Raw genomic sequence first — 20,938 nt, 5'->3', positions numbered from 1 at the left:
GGACTGGGTCTCTGGAGATCCAGGTTCTAGTCCCCACTCGGCCATGAAGCTCCCTGGGTGACTTTGGGCCAGTCACTGACTCTCAGCCCAACCCACCTCACAGGGTTGTTGTGAGGGTAAAATGGAGAGAAGGAGGAAGACCGTGTAAGCTGCATTGGCTTCCTTGCGAGTGAGGGGAGGAGGTGAGATATAAATATAATCTGTCCCAAGGCTCTAGAACTCCCTTCCTAGGGAGGCAAGAGTGGCACCCCCCTTGATATACTTTTGCAGGCATGTAAAAACCTTTTTGTTCTGGCAGGCCTTTGGGGATAGCTAGTCTGGACCTGTGAGAATATGACAGATGGATACTATGGTTATATTTCTTGTTGTCTTTTAACATTTTGATATTTTATACAATTTTAATATTATTGATGATTTAATTATATTTTTAACTTTTAACTTCTGTATACTTCTCTTTATAGGTTTTAACTGTACAAGTTTTAATGTTGTAAAGCCAACTTGAGTCCCAGTATTGGGGATAAGGAGGGATATAAAATAATAATAATAATAATAATAATAATAATAATAATAATGATAATAATAATATAACTTAATGATGATGATTTTCTTCTGCTGTCTGCTGTCTCTGGGTGTCTGAGGATGCAATCCTATACAACAAGGATAATGAACATGTGGCCCTCAAGATGTTGCTGGACTGCAACTCCCAGAATCCCTCTCTATTGGCTATGCTAGCTAGGGCTGATGGGAGCTGCAATCCAACTACTTCTCGGGGAGGACACATTCTCCACCCCTGCTACATACACTTAACTGGGAGAAAGTCCCACTGAATTCAGTGGGGCTTACTTCTGAGTAGACATGCATAGGATTGTACTATAAATGTAGAGCACTACATCAAGCTATTATCAAGTTTAAGAAGTTCTGCGTTATTCTTACCATAGTACAAAACCATAGATGACAAGTCCTCTTGGACAACAGTGCAATTGACATGCGATGCAACCTCAGTTTGCACTGTACACTTTACAGCTAGGGTGAATGAAAGGACATCCTTGTAACTCCGACAGCTAAATGATACCTTCCTTCTGCATATGTAATCTTGCTGTTGCTTTTTTTTTTTTTTTCTAATCAAAGCCTAAGAACACAAGGATCAAAAGACACAGCAGATAACAAATTATATTTACACACACACACACATATACTCTACTGTTCTGAGCACTAACAAAGCAATAATTCTCCCATATAAGATACCCCAGCAAGTGTATTATTGTTACTGCACAGAGGGTTTTTTGGCACCATTTGATGAATTTCTCCTGGGTGTTTTGACTCCTGGAAGGGAGGGGCAAAAGCTCGCATGTAGAATAAGCTTCTTATTCATTGCAATGGGGCTTTGTCTAGTAAAAATAATTGGACCTGCAGGGAACCATTCCTGCATGCTGCCAGTGCCAGCTAGCTAACTCCTCAAAGCATGCCAATTTTAGCTCGGACATTTACTGATGTTCTCCCAGTAGGATCGCTACTCATCATGAAACCTGAATGTTGCCATATAGACCTCGCTTGCACTGAAGAGGAATAATTAACAAAAGAGTTTTTAAAATGCTAAGTCAGGAAAAGGAAGAAAGGCAAATGTTTGAAATAGTGCTGTGCCAAAAATTTCAATTCTTTGATTTTCAGCATTTCGGGGGAGGACAAAAACTCTGGTGAAAAGGGCTGGGAGAGGCACAAACTTCAGAGAATTTTCTCCTTGGGGAGGTGGACAGGGTTTCCACATACCTTTTTAAGTGTAGACAATTCTTGAGGGGTTCTCTTTCTATTTTTTTATTTTTATTAAAAAAAAAAACACACCTTGCACTTGCAGGAGCCCAGGACTCTTATCCAGCCTGATGGTTTTTCAGAGCTCCCAGGAGACCATGTGACCTTGCCCTCTCCAATAGGCATTCAGGAAGAATTCCCAGCTGGAGAAGAGTCCTGGACTCCTGCAAGTGCAGGGGGTGTTTTAAAAAAAATAGAAAGAAGACCCCTCAAAATCACCTACACTTTAAAAAGGTATGTGGAAACCCTGTCCTCCTCCCCGAGCAGAAAATTCTCCGAAATTCTCCCCTTCCCTGCAAAAGAGTCAGAAAGAACAATGCCTCTTTCACAGGGAGAGAAGAGGTTCCCAAAAACAGGGGGCAGGATTTGCCACAGCACTAGTTTGAAAGGACAGGAGAGTAACCAGAGGAGCTGGGTCATGGTACAGCAACAGTAAATTGGGTGGCCAGATGCAGAAAAGGACAGGAAAATCCCCTATCTGCACCAGTCTCACAGCACAGCCTTCTGGCTCATGCATCCCAGGAATGACCAGAGCCACCTAAGAATGGTGCCCCTCTGTCCCATTCATGTGAGGTAGCCCAGAAGGGTACCATGGTGGACAGTGATGTAGTGGAACCAGGACTCATAGGGTCGAAGTGCTGGGACTTTCTGATTAGCAGGGACAATTACATCTGCCACCCCCCTCAGGCTTTCCTTCTGAGTTCAGCTGCAATCCTCCCAGTAGCTAGGAGGGAAATGGGGTTTTGCAGCAACAGTATATTGTTGTGAGCTATCCCTATTACAATGCAAAGTATTTGGGGGTGGTTAGGTCTTGGATGGGCAATTGAGATCCATTACCTTTACAAAAGACCTGCTCTTGGTGGAGATGGAAACTGCTAGAACCAGTTTATTGGTATGGATCAATAGAGCTGCATGCATTCTTGGACTCTCCTTGGAGACATGGCTATGGGGCTGTCATGATGAGCACCTGCACTTCAAAATTTAGCACTACACCCCTGATGGATGACAGCATCAAACATTGCAGAGAGGTCAAAGAGAATCCACAGAGCCATATTCCTCCTGCCCGTTCCCTGGTACGTGTCCTCCATTAGGGTGACCAGGACAATTTCCATCCCTAAACCAGGCCAGAAACCAGAGTGAAAGGGATCCATATAATCAGTTTCATCCACGGAAATTTTGAGCAGGACCACCACCACACGCTCACGTTCTTTGTCCAAGAACAGAATACTTGAAACTGGGCAAAATGTTTGCATTCCTTAGCTGGCTAAAGCCTGTTAAACAGCTGGGTAGCTTGAAAAACATGGTGTTGATTAGCAACCGGATGTCTTAAGGGGAACCTTGAGAACAGAGTACTAGTCGGAGGGTCACAGCTCCAATGCCCATGCACCAAAAGGGCCTAGGGTGGCCACATGCATTGCCAAGAAAGAAGAGATGCATCACCCAAAAAGAGACCAAAGAGGACACAGAGCTGCATAAAAACTGCATGCTCTAATTTTTATGTCTAGGTTCAAATTTAGAAACAATGACTACAACGTAAATAGAAAGATATGACATCTCATGACAATGAGGAAGACTGACCAGGTGAGCTGTATGCCTGCTGCTCCATCTGTTGTCCAGGTCTTAAGTCTGGAAGGGCAACTTCACAGTTTCTCCTCTCCCTCCTCATGGTACTTTATCTTTGAAGCTAGACTTGGACTGGGCAGCCCTTTAAATACAAGAGTGTCCTCTGACAGTCCCTGAAACAGAGGACACCTTCAAATAGAAGATTGTCCTCTGTAAAGTAGGACACACGGCCACCTTAGAAAGACCTTGACAGACTGGAGCACTGGGCAGAAAACAACAGAATGAAATTTAATAGGGATAAATGCCAAGTTCTGCACCTAAGAAAAAGAAACCAAATGCACAGTTACAAGATGGGGGATACGTGGCTCAACCACACTACAAGGGAGAAGGATCTTGGAATTGTTGTCAATCACAAGCTGAAGATGACCCAACAATGTGATGTGGCTGCAAAAAAGGCAAATGCTATTTTGGGCTGTATTAATAGAAGCATAGCTCCCAAATCCCCTTCATGGATCACTGCCTTGTTGTGGCGAAGGGGCTTGCGTAACTCAGTGAAGCCATAAGCTATGCCGTGCAGGGCCACCCAAGACGGACAGGTCATGGCAGAGAGTTCTGACAAAATGTGGTCCACTGGAGAAGGAAATGGCAACCCACTCCAGTATTCTTGCCAAGAAAACCCCATGGAACGTATCACAAGGCTAAAAGAGATGACGCCGGAAGATGAGCCCCTCAGGTCGGAAGGTGTCCAATATGCTACTGGGGAAGAGCAGAGGGTATTTCCAAGTAGTGCCAGAAAGAGTGAAGCGGCTGGGCCAAAGCCGAAAGGACACTGAACTGTGGATGTGTCTGGTGGTGAAAAGAAAATCCGATGCTGTAAAGAACAATATTGTTTAGGAACCTGGAATGTCAGATCAATGAATCAAGGTAAGCTGGAGGTGGTCAAACATGAGATGGCAAGATTGAACATCGACATCTTGGGAATCAGCGAACTCAAATGGACAGGCATGGGCGAATTTAATTCAGGTGACTATCATATTTACTATTGTGGGCAAGAATCCCTTAGAAGAAATGGAGTAGCACTCATAGTCAACAAAAGGGTGGGAAAAGCAGTACTGGGGTACAATCTTAAAAATGATAGAATGATCTCAGTACGAATCCAAGGCAAACCATTCAACATCACAGTAATTCAAGTCTATGCCCCAACCACTGAGGCCGAAGAAGCTGAGGTTGATCGGTTCTATGAAGACCTCCAACACCTTCTAGAACTAACACCAAAAAAAGATGTCCTCTTCATCATAGGGGATTGGAATGCTAAAGTAGGAAGTCAAGAAATCACCGGGATAACAGGCAGGCATGGCCTTGGTGTACAAAATGAAGCAGGACAAAAGCTAATAGAGTTTTGCCAAGAGAACACGCTGATCATAGCAAACACTCTTTTCCAACAGCACAAGAGGCGACTCTACACATGGACGTCACCAGATGGTCAATATCGAAATCAGATTGATTATGTCCTTTGCAGCCAAAGATGGAGAAGCTCCATACAGTCAGTAAAAACAAGACCTGGAGCTGACTGTGGCTCAGGTATGACCTAAATCATATCCCTGATGAATATACAGTGGAGGTGAGGAATAGATTTCAGGGATTAGACCTGATAGACAGAGTGCCTGAGGAACTATGGACGGAGGTCCGTAACATTGTTCAGGAGGCAGCAACGAAATCCATCCCAAAGAAAAAGAAATGCAAGAAAGCAAAGTGGCTGTCTGATGAGGCTTTACAAGTAGCTGAGGAAAGAAGGGAAGCGAAAAGCAAGGGAGAAAGGGGAAGATATACCCAACTGAATGCAGAGTTCCAGAGAATAGCAAGGAGAGACAAGAAGGCCTTCTTAAATGAACAATGCAAAGAAATCGAGGAAAACAACAGAATGGGAAAGACTAGAGATCTCTTCAAGAAAATTGGAGATCTCAAGGGAATGTTTTGTGCAAAGACGGGCATGATAAAGGACAAAGAAGGCAGGGACCTAACAGAAGCAGATGAGATTAAGAAGAGGTGGCAAGAATACACAGAAGAACTATACAGGAAAGATCTGAATGTCCCTGATAGCCATGATAGTGCGGTCACTGAACTTGAGCCGGACATCCTCGAGAGTGAAGTCAAGTGGGCCTTAGGAAGCATTACTAACAACAAAGCTAGCGGAGATGACAGTATTCCAGCCGAGCTATTTAAAATCCTAAAAGATGATGCTGTTAAAGTGCTGCATTCAATATGCCAACAAATCTGGAACACTCAACAGTGGCCACAAGACTGGAAAAGGTCAGTTTACATTCCAATTCCAAAGAAGGGCAACGCCAAAGAGTGTTCAAACTACCGCACAATTGCGCTCATTTCACATGCCAGCAAGGTGATGCTCAAAATCCTACAAGCTAGGCTTCAGCAGTATGCGAACCGAGAACTACCGGAAGTACAAGCTGGGTTTCGAAGAGGCAGAGGAACTAGAGATCAAATCGCCAACATTCGCTGCATCATGGAGAAAGCAAGAGAATTCCAGAAAAAGTCTATTTCTGCTTCATTGACTACGCTAAAGCCTTTGATTGTGTGGATCACAACAAACTGTGGCAAATTCTTAAAGTGATGGGAGTACCAGACCACCTTACCTGTCTCCTGAGAAACCTGTACGAGGGTCAAGAAGCAACAGTAAGAACCGGACATGGAACAACCAATTGGTTCAAAATTGGGAAAGGACTACGACAAGGCTGCATATTGTCACCCTGCTTATTTAACTTATATGCAGAGTACATCATGAGAAATGCCGGGTTGGATGAATCAGAGGACGGAATTAAGATTGCTGGGAGAATTATCAACAACCTCCGATATGCAGACGATACCACCCTAATGGCAGAAAGCGAAGAGGATCTCAAGAGCCTCTTGTTGAGGGTGAAAGAGGAGAGTGCAAAAGCTGGTTTGAAACTCAACATTAAAAAAACTAAGATCATGGCATCTGGCCCCATCACTTCCTGGCATATAGAAGGGGAAGAAATGGCAGCAGTGACAGATTTTACTTTCTTGGGCTCCAAGATCACCGCAGACGGTGACTGTAGCCATGAAATTAAAAGACGCTTGCTCCTTGGGAGGAAAGCTATGGCCAACCTAGACAGCATAGTAAGAAGCAGAGACATCACCTTGCCGACAAAGGTCCGTCTAATCAAAGCTATGGTTTTCCCAGTAGTAATGTATGGCTGTGAGAGCTGGACTATAAGGAAGGCTGAGCGCCGAAGAATTGATGCTTTCGAACTGTGGTGCTGGAGAAGACTCTTACGAGTCCCCTGGACTGCGAGGAGGTCAAATCAGTCCATCCTAAAGGAAATCAACCCTGAGTGCTCATTGGAAGGACAGATACTGGAGCTGAAGCTCAAATATTTTGGCCACCTAATGCGAAGAGAAAACTCCCTGGAAAAGACCCTGATGCTGGGAAAGAGTGAAGGCAAAAGGAGAAGGGGACGGCAGAGGATGAGATGGCTAGATAGCATCACGGATGCAATGAATATGAACTTGAGCACGCTCCGGGAGAGAGCGCAGGACAGGAAGTCCTGGCGTGCTATGGTCCATGGGGTCACGAAGAGTCGGACACGACTGAACGACTGAACAACAACAAGCTCCCAAATCCTGGGAAATACTAGTCCCCCTCTACTCAGCACTGGTTAGGCCTTATCTAGAGTACTGTGTCCAGTTCTGGGCACCACACTTTAAGAAGGATGCAGACAGACAAGCTGGAGAGGGTTCAGAGGCGGGTAATGAAGATGATCAGTGGACTGGAAACAAAGCCCTATGAGGAGAGTGAAGGAACTGGGCATGTTTAGCCTTGAGAAGAGAAGACAGAGGGGAAATATGATAGCGCTCTTCAAGTACTTGACAGGTTGTCACAGAGAGGAAGGCCAGGATCTCTTCTCGATCATCCCAGAGTGCAGGACACAGAATAATGGGCTCAAGTTACAGGAAGCCAGATTCTGGCTGAACATCAGGAAAAACGTCCTGACTGTTAGAGCAATACGACAATGGAACAAATTCCCTAGGGAGGTGATGGGCTCTCCCATACTGGAGGCATTCAAGATGAGGCTGGACAGCCATCTGTCGGGGATGCTCTGACTTGGATTCCTGCATTGAGCAGGTGGTTGGACTTGGACTCAGTGGTCTTGTACGCCCCTTCCAACCCTCCTATTCTATGATCCTATGATTCTATGACCTGCTGGCAGATCCTGTTGCCAAAGATGACATTCCTTCTGCACACCCCTCTCACCTGCAGATTGGCATCTGGATGCACTTGAGTAATACCCTTCAGGGGGCTGCTTAAACATAACGACCTCCCATTGCTGACCTCCATTTTATGGGGTTGATGGCTGTGGAGGGGATACAACTCCCAAACTGAAGATATGTGCTTTGCTGCCTTTAGACTTTAAGATATTCCATCCCTAGAGAAGTCCTTTCTCCCAAACGTTTCTGTTGACATCAGAAAAAGTAATACCTTCAAAAACATATAATGATTTATACATGTGTATATATATGTGTGTGTATATATATATATATATATATATATACGTATGTATGTATGTATATATATATTCCAACAAGGCATGAATCATTAACAACGCTGCCACTGAAAATTGCTCTAATGATTTTTATAAGCCGCGGCTGAAAAAAAATGTTAGTTGACTGCATGGCCCACATTTATTCACTCAGTGCAAATGTCTACATTTGGTGACATAACTTTGGACTGAATGGTGGTGGTGATGGGTGATGGATGAGCAACTCTATCCATGCAGTCAGGAAATGCACTTGGTGATATTGGGCTACTCACTAAGGGTGCAATCCTATGCATGTTTTGACCGAAAAAAAGTCCTACGGTTCTCAGCATTCCCCAGCCAACCATGCATTTATTTATTGCATTTATATCCCACCTTTTTTCCTCTTGCAAGGAACCCAAGGTGGCTTACATGATCCTCCTCTTCTCCATTTTATCCTCACAGCAACAACCCTGTGAGGTAGGTCGGGCTGAGAGTCCGTGACTGGCACAAAGTCACCCAGTGACCTTTCATGTCTGAATGGAGACTATAACCCAAATCTCCCAGCTCCCAGCACAACGTTCTCACCACTACACTATGCTGGCAACCTAACTCTATTTAACCTTGGGGTCTCCAAAGCAGTGCCAGTGGGCACCAGGGTGTCCAAGGTCACCACTTGGCACTGGAGCAGCTCTTGGCACTCCCTGCCCCTTCTGATTTTTATTTTATTTCTTAAGAATTTTTAATAAAAAGAATTAACCAGGAGGCTGGCATACTACCAAGCAAAGCAATGCCCGCCAGCACCATTTTTATTTGGGTTCAAATAGTGGGTTTCTGTTTTAGAGCTCGGACTACCACCACCCCCTCTGCCTTGGTTCTTGGGCAACTTACTTTTCTTTTAGTCTTGCCAGTTTGCCTTCAGGGAAATGTGTGTTTTGTGCCTTGCCATGCCTAAATTCGGAAAGAAACATGTGCATCACCATGAGTTCCTTGGAGGAAGGGTGGAATAAACATGCAATAAATAATTGAATATAATAAATGTTCCACCTCCAGGGGTGAATAAGTTCTGAGGGATTCCAGAGGACCTTGGTGGAATTTCTGGTTGAAGCTCATGTTGAAACCCTGGTTATCCTATGGAATGCAGAGATGACTCAGGTGGTTGAGAGGATCTCTCCCAAGCATCCTCTCCCACTGAGCAGAGCCTGTTCAGCTTCTTGGTGAACACCTGAGCTGAGGACAGTGAAGCAATTTGGAAGACGGCTAGAACCCAAGTGGCATTCCAGTTGTGGAACACCCATCCCAGAAAGGTCCACTAGGTACCTATGTCTTTTTGGTTGGAATATCAGAGAAATTCATTTGGGAGGTGGAGTTCAATTAGTTTTCCTAGGTTCAGCCTCCCCGGCCTACATTCCAGTTCCTGCTGCAGTGCCCTACTCAGTCTGCAGCCAGCTGGGCCAGTTCATGAATTTCCTGGGCATTTCGTGCATTTTTTTCTGCAGGTTCTGCAATTTGCACAAAATTATGACTAATTTGTGCAAATTTCTGAGCAATTTGCACAAATTTCTAAGCAATTTGCATAATTACAGCAGAATTTCTGCAAATTATAGCAAAATTTGAGCAAATTCAGCCATAATTTGTGCAAATTGCTTAGAAATGTATGCAAATTGCACATAAATTTGCACAATTGCAGAACCTGCAGGGAGAAAGGTGCAAAAAAGTTCCCGGAGTTGGGGGAAAGCCCACAGCTCACCTTACAAGCACAAATCGAGTCATATGTACCACAGAACTCTGTCAAGCCAAGAAAGAACTGGATTTCCCAGCAACAGACATCCCTAATGTCTGGCACCAGGCAAAGACCTTTTTATTTTCCCAGGCCTTTTAAATCATGTTGTACCTTGTAATGTTGTCTTAGCTCTTTTGCTTTTTATTCTTTGCTCTCCATTTTCTTTGATTTCATTTCAGTGCTTATTTGATGCTTTGAATGTTGGCGTTTTGTTTTAGCGTGGCTTTTTGCTTCTTCTTTTTTGGGTGGTGTTATATTTTTAATTCGTTATTTTTATTCTGTGAGCCGCCCAGAGATGTTCTTCTTATAGGTCAGCCTATAAATAACGTAAATAAAACAAACAAACAAACAAATAAATAAATAAACCCCAATCACTCCTACAAGCCGATTTGAAGCAGAGAGAGAGTTTGTCATTTCTGCAGAGCCCCACCAAGAAGGGCTGAATCTAGCAAATATCTGTTTCTAAAACTGGGAGATATACCTCATTCCCCCTACCTCCTTCCTCCTCTTCCCGTTGTCGTCAGCCAGTTCATGCAACCTGAAAAAGACTCCTGATTTGATTTCTTACCAAATCAATCAATAGCAATTCTGAGTTTTCATTGCAGTTACAGGCCTCAGCCATCCTTCATGGATAACATATTACACCATGCGGCTTGATGCAATCGTCTCCATTAAACCCCTAGGGAAAACAATCTATGTTTTTGCATCAAGCAAAAAAAATAAAATATAAACCTTTAAATTTACTAATTGGAAAGGCAATAGGCAGACTCTTACAAAAATAGCCAAGTAGTGCGTAAGTTGTGTTCCTGGTTGGAATTAATTATATGAACTACATTTTATAAAGGACAGGAGCCAACCATCAATAATATCTTAATGAGGTGTATGAAAGAAAAGCATGTGTTTGGTGGCTCACCATTTTAGTGGCTTCTCACAGCAAAATGTCAGGCAGCCGATATGATGCTGTGCAGCTAAGATGGCTTCCAAAGCACCTCTACTCGCACTGGTGCACACGAGGGTGTAAAATATCCTCAGCCAGCAGCACCACAATAACACAGTGACAAAGAACATTCTTCACAGAACCAGTGACATGTAGGTCCACTGGCAAGCCTGGCAGCTGCATAGCTGGGCAGCTGCCAAGGCCCCAGAGGGGGCCTCCTGCCAGGTGTGCCCTATGACCCTCTTTAAAAGTGTCTGGGGCTAGCGGCTGCCATTTTAATCTCCCACAATGCTCTGGAGAGGGTGGAGCACCCCCTTGGATGATGCCCAATATTGACTGGGGCTGTTTTAGCAATTACTGTGATAATATATACACAATGCAAAATACTTTGAACACTTGGAAGTGCTAAATATATATTAAATATTATTGTCCTGGGGATGCAAGCCTTCACCTTTCACTGCCCCATCTTGGTCAGCTATGCAATATTGGTGGGATGGGATGTTAACTCCACAATGCTAACAGGTCCTTAATATAATTTATTTGCAAGTTATATTAGTTCCTCTACAACATCCCCTTTTGTCTTTTCTAATTTACCACACAGCCAGTTTTACGGAAACTCTTGGGGTTTGAATACTCATTATAAGCTACTTATTTTCAACACATTATATAACTCAGAGAGTAACAGGGTGGACAACAGCTTGGCTCCCAGAACCAGCTTCTGGAAAACTAATTGTGTACAATAGAATGAAATGCCTCTCTTGGCTGGGTCATTTTCCCAACCTGTTTTCTTAATTTAGGACAAGTGTCCATGCCAATTCTCTCTCTCTCACACACACACACACACACACACACATACACACACACACACACACACTATCTTTGGGAAAAGCTAAGCCAACCAAATGCCTTTATGAGTATTTGAGATGGTCCCGGGACAGCCTTCGTCATTTTGTTTACCTCCCTATCACAGTCCCTTGGCTTGGTAAGTTCAGAGCAAGGACACCAACAGCTCTGAGAAATAGCAAGAAAACCCAGCGTCTCCACAAGCAAAGGACTCCACCAACCCAACCAAATATCATGTGCCACCGTTCAAATTGGAAGTGTCAGAAAGAGAGTGACACCTAAGGGCCCTGTTTATGTCTCTGCGGTGTGTGTGTGTGTGTGTGTGTGAGAGAGAGAGAGAGCGTTTGCCAGTGCTTTCAAAACATTTATCAAAATGGCTACAGATGGCACCTGCCAGTTCTTCACAGTTCCCAACCACACAAACAGATGTCTTTGTTACACGCAACATGACCGCATGTAACAAAATGTGACAGGAAGCAGAGGTAGCGGGAAACGGCACATCCCTCTCCTTCTCTCTGTCCCCCGTCCCTTTCTTCTTCTAACTCGGGCTGCCTTTTTGCTCCAGGCGTTGGACTCCTATGCGATGCCTCTTCGAACAGCTGACAGCTTGCTAACCAGGCTCATGTGGGTGTTGCAAATGGATTAGGCTCGATTCTGTACAGAAATCAGAACTCATATCACACCACTTGGCTCCTGGGAATAGAGGTTGAAGGCTCTCCAGGGCTGTCTCTTGGGAGTCCCATCAGCAGGAGAGTAGCAGCAGGAATGGCTATTATTTCATGCTAACGAAATGCCCAGAAAGTGTGCATTTAGCAGGGGACAGAGAACTCCAGTATCTCTTCCCAGGAAAACACCTTATACAGCAATCCTATCAATGTGTGTGAAGGGGGAGAAGCAAAGGCAGAAGAAAAGAAATGCCTTATTTGAAGTCCAGGTGAAAGAGGGGAGAACCAGCATTTCTCCCCCCTGCCGTCACTTCCGGGGGGGGGGTATTATTTGTTCTTTCTTACTTTTATAATTTCCCTTTTGTTGGTTGCAGTAGGAGAGAAATCATCTATACCAGCTCCAGAGCTGGTATACATTTTCCCCAGTTCTGGTAGCTTTGGGGTGGAATGAAAAGAGAACCCCCCCCCCCGCTATGGTCAGATAAATTGTATTTATATTTATATGAAAAGAAATATATTTATATTAGTCTAATTTAGAGTAATGATTCCTAAATCGGCAACTATGCATAAAAATTAGCATATGCAATTTTTATGCAAATCAGTGCCCTCTCTTTTTCCCCCAATGAATAAGTGGCCACCCTAGTGTCATAGTACCAACAAGATGCAGATACAAGACAAGACGTTTTTTAAATAAATAAATAACCTTCCCCCCTGCTGTCGACTACACATGGCAGGGCCTTTTTGGTGGTGGCATCCTGGCTCTGGAACTCCCTTCCAGTAGAGATTTCACTGTCTTACATGCTTTTTGTCATTTAGACACCAATTAAAGATGTATTTATTTGTGCAGGTTTGGGGGTATAAGCAAATGCTCTATTTGTTTTTTGACTGACTGATTGACTGATTGATTGTGTGAATGTTTTATTGTATTTTATTATACATTTGTTATTTTAGAGTCATGATTCTGATATTTATATGGTGTACTGTGTGTTATATAGGTTGTTTGCCATCCTGGGCTCTTTGTGAGGAACTGCAGAATATAAATCAAATAAATCAAGTAAGCAAAGGCCAGATTGGACAATGCATCTGCCCAATCTATCCCATTTGCCCTCCCTAGCATAGCAGAACTACTGCACCTCTGACATCCCCAGACATCGGCACAGGTCTGTGTCAGTGCAAATTAGAAATCCACAGTCTGGCAATTAAAAATCCAGTAACTGACTCTGCAATCTGGGCCAAGGCTCATTGAACATTACTCATGTCAACCATATTCAAGTGCTATGTCCCCACGGGAAGATCCTGAGATGTCAGAGGTGGGATAGGCCTACCAAGTGAGCAGGAAGGGCAGCATATTCCCACTATCCTCCATGTGTGTGGGCTGGATTGGGGAGAGGTGCCATCCCACCCCACCCTGAATGAATGCAAAATGGTCAGAGAAACAGGCACCAAGCCATGGTGTGCAGCTCAAGGCAAAAATCAAAAGAGATCAGATGCAAGTGCCAGAGCCGGCCCTACCATTAGATCAGATGTAAGTGCCAGAGCTGGCCCTACCATTAGATTAGATGTAAGTGCCAGAGTCGGCCCTACCATTAGATCAGATGCAAGTGCCAGAGCCGGCCCTACCATTAGATCAGATGCAAGTGCCAGAGCCGGCCCTACCATTAGATCAGATGCAAGTGCCAGAGCCGGCCCTACCATTAGATCAGATGCAAGTGCCAGAGCCGGCCCTACCATTAGATCAGATGCAAGTGCCAGACTTGACCCTACCATTAGATCAGATGCAAGTGCCAGAGCCGGCCCTACCATTAGGCAGAGTGAAGGGGTCACCTCAGGCAGCAGGTGCAGGGAGGCAGCAGCAAGGTGTTGGAGGAGAGAGCTGTATGCCTTGCAACCTGCCTTATGCCCCCTAAGGTACCCTGCTGCCTTCAGGTGCATTGGGGGATGCTGTTCCATTGCTAAGTGTTGAAGAAACTAGTAGTGTGCTGAAAGTTTCTGCCACATTTTTTTGACCATTCTCATTCAATTCGATAGAAAAGAAATTGCATTTGAAAAGAAATTCAAAGGAGGAGAAATTTCAGAGAAATTCTCATGGGTTGGGTTCAGGGTTCTCGTGCTTCCCTTACTTGTGAGGCAGCTGAGGAGTGTGCGTGAGTGTCCTGTCTGTCATTGTACAGTAGTCTCTGTGGCAGCCTGTAGCCTCCTCAGCTTCCTGCACTTCAGTTAAAGCCATCATGAGGAAGACATCCTGAGGCAATTCCTCCCTTGGGGCTTTTTCAGGTGGCCTGGGAGGCTGCAAAGCAATGGAAAGACATACAATAGAGAAAGAAAACACACACAGCACCCTTGGCCACCTCACAGTGATTAGGTAAGCTCAAAAATAGCACCAAAATGAATTCAAAATTCTTCCTCAAAGAAGTGGAAGCCTCAACAGAGTTGATGCTGTTGCCCCTTGCAGGAGCAGTGCAATAAACCAGAAACCCTGAGGAAACAAGAAAGGAGCTGTGCTACAATCCCTGCCAATAGTGAGCCCTATCTGTGAGAAACTGTTGGAAAATTTCTCCTCTCCTAGGAGAAATTCGGTGAAATCGTCCCCCCAATTTCTCTGCCCACAAATAGGCTGGAGAATTTTTAGAGGTCGTTTGTGCACAGCCATAGAAGAAACAGTCCAGTCTGCTTTTCAGTGGAGGCTGGTGGCTCCGATGTCAGTGGGGCTGTGCATCCGCTCTGGGTTTCAGTCACAACCATTAAGCACTCTAAAGGAGCTACCCAAGGTGCTGGTTCAGCACCTTGGATAGCTCCTTTAGAGTGCTGAATGGTTCTGATTGAAACCCAGAGCGGATTCACAGCCTCACTGACATCAGAGCCACCAGCCTCCATTGCTTCTTCTGTACACAGAATGGGAGAAGGCGCCATCTTGTTCTTCGCCTGAGGCAGCAAAATCTCTTAGGCTGACCATGGCAGCTGTTGCTGAAGTACCATCGATCACGGTGTTGCGCTAGGGCAAAAAAATCCCGAAGACAATGCATTGTGAAGCCACGCATGATGGCAGAACAATATATCGGTGGCCTGGCATTAATCAGATGAGGGCGGGGAGCATGATGGGAATGGGAGAGAGGGCAACATGAAGCATGTGTCACGCTTATTATGATATTATGCAAGTCATGGAATTTGAATCTAGCAAAACAAGTTACAACTTGTTTTACTTGGAAGTCTGATGCAGGTCACACGGTTCCTAGTCTGCCAGCAAAAGTGGCAAAAATAACATTTACAAGAAAACACACACATTCCAAAGAACTTAACCAGCTTAACCTTTCCGAGGCTTTGTGGCAGGGGCGAGGGAGGGGGGTTTTCTAAGAAATGGGGCAAATAATACTTCCTGGGAACTAGGAAAAACCTTATCCTTATGATGAGCAGACTCTGTGTGGAGGAGGACAATGGCTTATACATTGCAAATATCCCTGGGGAATCAATGCATTCTGCACACAGAGATACCCTAAATCCCCCTGCAGATTCCCTGTTGGTAAGGGCCAGCCCAGAAATGAAGGTATGCCATGCTTTGCCCTCATTGTAACATTTGCTCCCTCATTGTCCCATGACAGCCAGTGTGATGTTGTGGTGAGAGTGTTGGTCTGGGACTTGCAAGGTCTGGGTTCTAGTCCCTACGCTATGAAGCTCACTGGATGTCTTTGGGCCAGTCACTGACTCTCAGCCTAACCTACCTCACAGGGCTGTTGTGAGGATAAAATGGAAAGGAGGACAATCATGTAAGCTGCCTTGGGTTCCTTTCAAGAGGAAAAGGGGTGGGATATAAATGTAATATCATTACATGGCCAGCCAAGCAAGTACCTATCACATGGAAGGAAGGAAGGAAGGAAGGAAGGAAGGAAGGAAGGAAGGAAGGAAGGAAGGAAGGAAGGAAACCTTTAGAAGTCACTGGGAGCCAGTGTGGATGTGGAGAATGGCATAGAAAGGGCAATGGGACTCGTAATAGACTTATCTGAGCTTGTGAGCAAAGAAAGACAGCCAGCAAACCCACACAAGACAGTGGGAGCCAGCGTGGTGTAGTGGTTAGAGTGTTAACCTGGGAATGGGAAGACCTGAGTTCAAGTCCCCGCTCTGCCATGAGGCTCACTGGGTGACTGTGGGCCAGTCACTGACTCTCAGCCTAACCTACCTCACAGGGCTGTTGTGAGGATAAAATGGATAGGATGAGAAGGAGGAGGATCATGTATGCCACCTTGTACACTTTGGAGGAAAGACAGCAAATGAATGTAACTGATAAATAAATAAGTGAAGAGCTCTTTACACTTCACCATACAAGTAAAGAGGAGCCATACCCTTTTGTGGGAGAAAGCGAACAGATGCACTCCGAGACACCACCAGGATGAGAGCTCAATCTGCTCTCCAGCTCTAGTGAGATTCTCACCCAAAGAGAATCAAGCCTGTTCCTATCTGCATAGCTCCACATCTTCAACTGCATAACCTTTTCTGTTTCTTGGACACAGTGGAGTGGGGGAGAACCTTAGGAACTGGCAGATATAGAGGATGGATGGATGGATGGATGGATGGAGCAGCATAAGTGGGCAGGAGAGGAGAGATGAAACCTTCTTTGCCAGTGTTTTTCACTCCATTGCTGCTGTTCCTAGTAGGCATTTCTTCTGGAGCTGGAGAGCCATCTCAGAAAAACCAGCTGGGATAAAGTGGTTGTGGGTTCCATAAGGATTCAGTTCCCCACTTCTGTTGCACATTAAATCACCTCCATCTTCTCCCGTACATGGGTCAGCCGCCACCATATTTAGTTTTGCCCTGACTGATCCCCATGTCATCATGTTTGGTTGTTTACAGCATTTTTACCCCATTCTTTGGTGGGAAAAGGGCTTACAAATATTGATACTGAGGTAGCCATAGACCCTGACCCCAGGCGTACACTCTAAGAGATTTCATTTGGATTTGTTTTTGACCAGAACTTGCCCCATTCATACCCCCAAACCTGAACACAAACATGATCACATTTTTCAGGCAAAGCTCACATATTCCTGAGCTTGCAACTGTGTTTTTGAAATGTGTTAGAACAATGTGCACTTTAAAAACATACACATTTTCACACTTTAGTCAATGGGGGTAAAGAACACATTTGGGTATGCACTTCTTAAAAACTGTGCACCCCGATGTGCAATTTTTCTATTTAAAACAACAACAACAACAACAACAACAACAACAACAACACCTAATTGCTCGTGTTCAGGAACAGGAACAAGACTAAGCTTCGAGTTGGAACCCAGAAAACTTTGAGAAGCTCAAGGCTCATTGATTCTCCCATCCTCGGCATGACACAAAAGGAAAAAGGACTGGGAGGGAGGAAGGGAAAAACAAACTCAAGCACCAGTTCCTTGTTACTAAGATCTTATTAGAAAGAACTGTGATAGGCCTATAGAGAAAATACAAGGCCATCATGGTAAGCCAGAGGGTTTTCCAGCACCATTTCCTTCACACAGGATGCCAGGCTGCTACTTTGCACCAGGACTTATTCCTAAGCCCTTCTGTTTTTCACTGTAATGTAATAACAGCAGTTATTTTATTGTTATGTGGGTCACTTCCTCAACAGCATGTGGATCACCGATCAAAGCATAATCATCAAAGCTACTGGAAGAAGTACTAATTCTCCAGAAATGTACTATCCATTCTGGGGGAAGGTTAGGTCAATAAAAAGATTCCATATACCTCTTCCATCATTATCTGATGATAGTAATAAGAACCTCCTCCCAGAACATTTCTGGAGGATTAATAACGAGTTTGGGGTTAATGGCCTCCTTGTCTGTGCTTTGGGCCATCAGCTCCTCCCAGCTAGTCATTAATCCCAAGGAAATGCCCTGCCATTCCATAAATAGCTTCTCATCCAGGATATTTCTTTGGGGAACTAATGGGTAGCTGGAATTATTGCCCTGGGCAAATGTTCCAAGATGCTCGTTAATCTCCAAATAATGCCAGCCCACTTTGATTGTTATTGTTTCATTCTTGGACAGATGGATAAAGCAACCTTTAGGTGACCCGGACACAATGATTTCTTCAGATGTTACCATTTTCATCCTGAAAAGCAGGGGGGCAAATCTGGGGTCATTGTTTGGTTTATGTTTCCCATATAGCTTTCAGGGCATTGTTCCAACAACAATCTGTTAACTGATCCCAAGTTACTGAGTGTGAAATTATCAGTGGAAAAGCTGCTTGCAATGCAGTATAAAGTATTTATTTTATTTTATTTTTGTACCATTATATACAAAAAACAATATGCTGAGATCTATCAGAGACAGACTCACAGCAGGAATATTTAGACCTCAGGCCCCATACTCTGCAGCCATCTGTTCTATTTTGTCCTCTCAGTTCCTGATCCAAGTTCAGACTGACCTGGCCCTGGGTCTCCTAGCTTTATGGACTTCAGTTGGGTGGTATCCAGCACTGCCACTGCACTCTAGCTGATTCCATTGTGCCAACACGATCAACTCTTTAGGGAGTTTGTACTTCCTAAAGAAATCCTGGAAATGAGTGGAAACATTCATTTCCGGATTGGGACATTTCAACAGAGCTCCTATTTGTGAGCTCCACTGACCTGCCCCATTCCAGAAATGAGCGTTTCCGCTCATTTCTGGTTGCTTTAAGAACCGCTAATTCGCCGTTGCACTAGTGGTGGGTCCTGCTGCCACACAGGAAGCATAGGATACTGCACAGAGCATCTTTTTGTCAATTGCACCACACTTCCTCCATGGAGCTCACAATGAAATGAAATGTAATGCAGATCACAGAGCTGCTGTCAAAAACTTATATCTAGTTCACCCTTCTATTCCCATAACATATAGTTATGCAAAACCAAGATTCGATGGCATTGCTTCTGAATCTATCCACCCAACCAGCAGCACCAGCAGCACGGGCAGAGAAACACACATGTGATTATATGACATGACATCATTCCCTTACTAAACATTAAGAGGAGAGATGGAGAAATTATTATTATTATTAATTCAGAGCCAGGTCTAGATCAAATGGCAGCCCAGAGTATGGGTGTCTTCAGTCCTCCACCCCCACGCCATAACCATTTGCTCAGTTTTTGAATACCTCATTTTTCTTGCATTTGTCATCCACTTCACAAATCTGATGAACTACTTGCATGCATAAGGTATCTTTGTGTGCAAATGTGTATGCACGGATCAGATCACAATCACTTACACACAACCCAAGTTCTGCACCTAGGAAAAAGAAACCAAATGCACAGTAACAAGATGGGTGAGACTTGGCTACAAGCGAGAAGGATCTTGGAATTGTTGTCGATCACAAGCTGAAGATGAGCCAACAATGTGATGTGGCTGCAAAAAAGGCAAATGCTATGTTGGGCTGCATTAATAGAAGTATAGCTTCCAAATCCCGGGAGTTATAGTTCCCCTCTACGCAGCACTGGTTAGGCCTCATCTGGAGTACTGTGTCCAGTTCTCAGCACCACACTTTAAGAAGGATGCAGACAAGCTGGAGAGGGTTCAGAGGAGGGCAACGAAGATGATCAGAGGACTGGAAACAAAGCCCTATGAAGAGAGACGGAAAGAACTGGGCATGTTTAGCCTTGAGAAGAGAAGACTGAGGGGAGATACAATTGTGCTCTTCAAGTACCTGAAAGGCTGTCACAGAGAGGAAGGCCAGGATCTCTTCTCGATCATCCCAGAATGCAGGACACAGAATAATGGGCTCAAGTTAAGGAAGCCAGATTCCTGCTAAACATCAGGAAAAACTTCCTGACTGTTACAGCAATACAACAATGGAACCAATTACCTAGGGAGGTGGTGGGCTCTCCCACACTGGAGGCATTCAAGAAGAAGCTGGACAGCCATCTGTCAGGGATGCTTTGACTTGGATTCCTGCATTGAGCAGGGGGTTGGTCTCAATGGTCTTGTACGCCCCTTCCAACCCTACTATTCTATGATTCTATGAACCCCATTTTTTCACTGTATACCCGTGGATTTGATCACAATCACAGTCACACCATTTCCTGAGTGGGCACTGATGTAATTTTTCCATATATATATATATATATATATATATATATATATATATATATACATACATACACACACACACACACACACATACATACAAACATACATACATATATAAACACAAACATTAACACATCACTAGCTGCACAAGGTGGCTGTTGTCAGCCCTACAAGTATAGAGGAGCTCTTCATATTATTTGTTTCTACTGTTGAGCAGATAGTTGAGTAGAGAGCCCAAGTCAAGAGTCCCCCCAACCCTGACATCCTCCAAGCATGCAACCCAGGTAGCCACTTGGGATGCCTAGTCCTAAATCCAGTCCTTAGGAAACCGAGTGCTGGGTTGCCGCTTTTGATAGCAACCTGTGGTCCTTATTATGTGTACTTCTGCCTTCAGGGTGACTTACATGGAGATCTCTCCTTTTTTATTCATAACTACAGTGAGAAGTGTATTAAGCTGAGAGATTGTGACTGACTCAAGATCACCCACTGAGGCTAAAACTGAAAATTCAGGAGCAGATTATAATGCCATCCATCTGTAAGCACCTTGAAAGCAATGCAGTGATTACTCGAAGCCAACATGGATTTGTCAAGAACAAATCCTGCCAGACAAATCTGATCTCATTTTTTGATCAGGTAACCTCCCTTGTGGACTGTGGGAATGCTGTGGACATCATATACCTTGACCTCAGCAAAGCTTTCAGCAAAGTGCCCCATGATATCCTGATCAGCAATCTAGCTCAAAGTGGGCTAGATGA

The 20,938-nt window shown here is 44.4% G+C and overlaps 1 long non-coding RNA gene across 1 annotated transcript; it reads right to left on the bottom strand.

Annotated features, from left to right (window-relative positions):
- Nucleotides 1-933: 933 nt before the first annotated feature.
- LOC146356960 (uncharacterized) lies at nt 934-19,460 on the bottom strand. Its single transcript, XR_014786536.1, has 6 exons — nt 19,255-19,460; nt 14,271-14,437; nt 9,817-10,021; nt 8,814-8,873; nt 7,661-7,860; nt 934-1,129 (listed from the first exon to the last, which is right to left on the bottom strand). It is a non-coding gene; the product is annotated as an uncharacterized LOC146356960 (long non-coding RNA).
- Between the last annotated feature and the right edge of the window lie 1,478 nt (nt 19,461-20,938).

Source organism: Heloderma suspectum, chromosome 1, assembly GCF_057233095.1.
Source record: "Heloderma suspectum isolate Gila_16-S chromosome 1, 16-S_ref, whole genome shotgun sequence".
NCBI lineage: Eukaryota > Metazoa > Chordata > Lepidosauria > Squamata > Helodermatidae > Heloderma > Heloderma suspectum.
The sequence above is the reverse complement of the archived record's forward strand: the minus strand, read 5'-3'. Positions and strand labels throughout refer to the sequence as shown.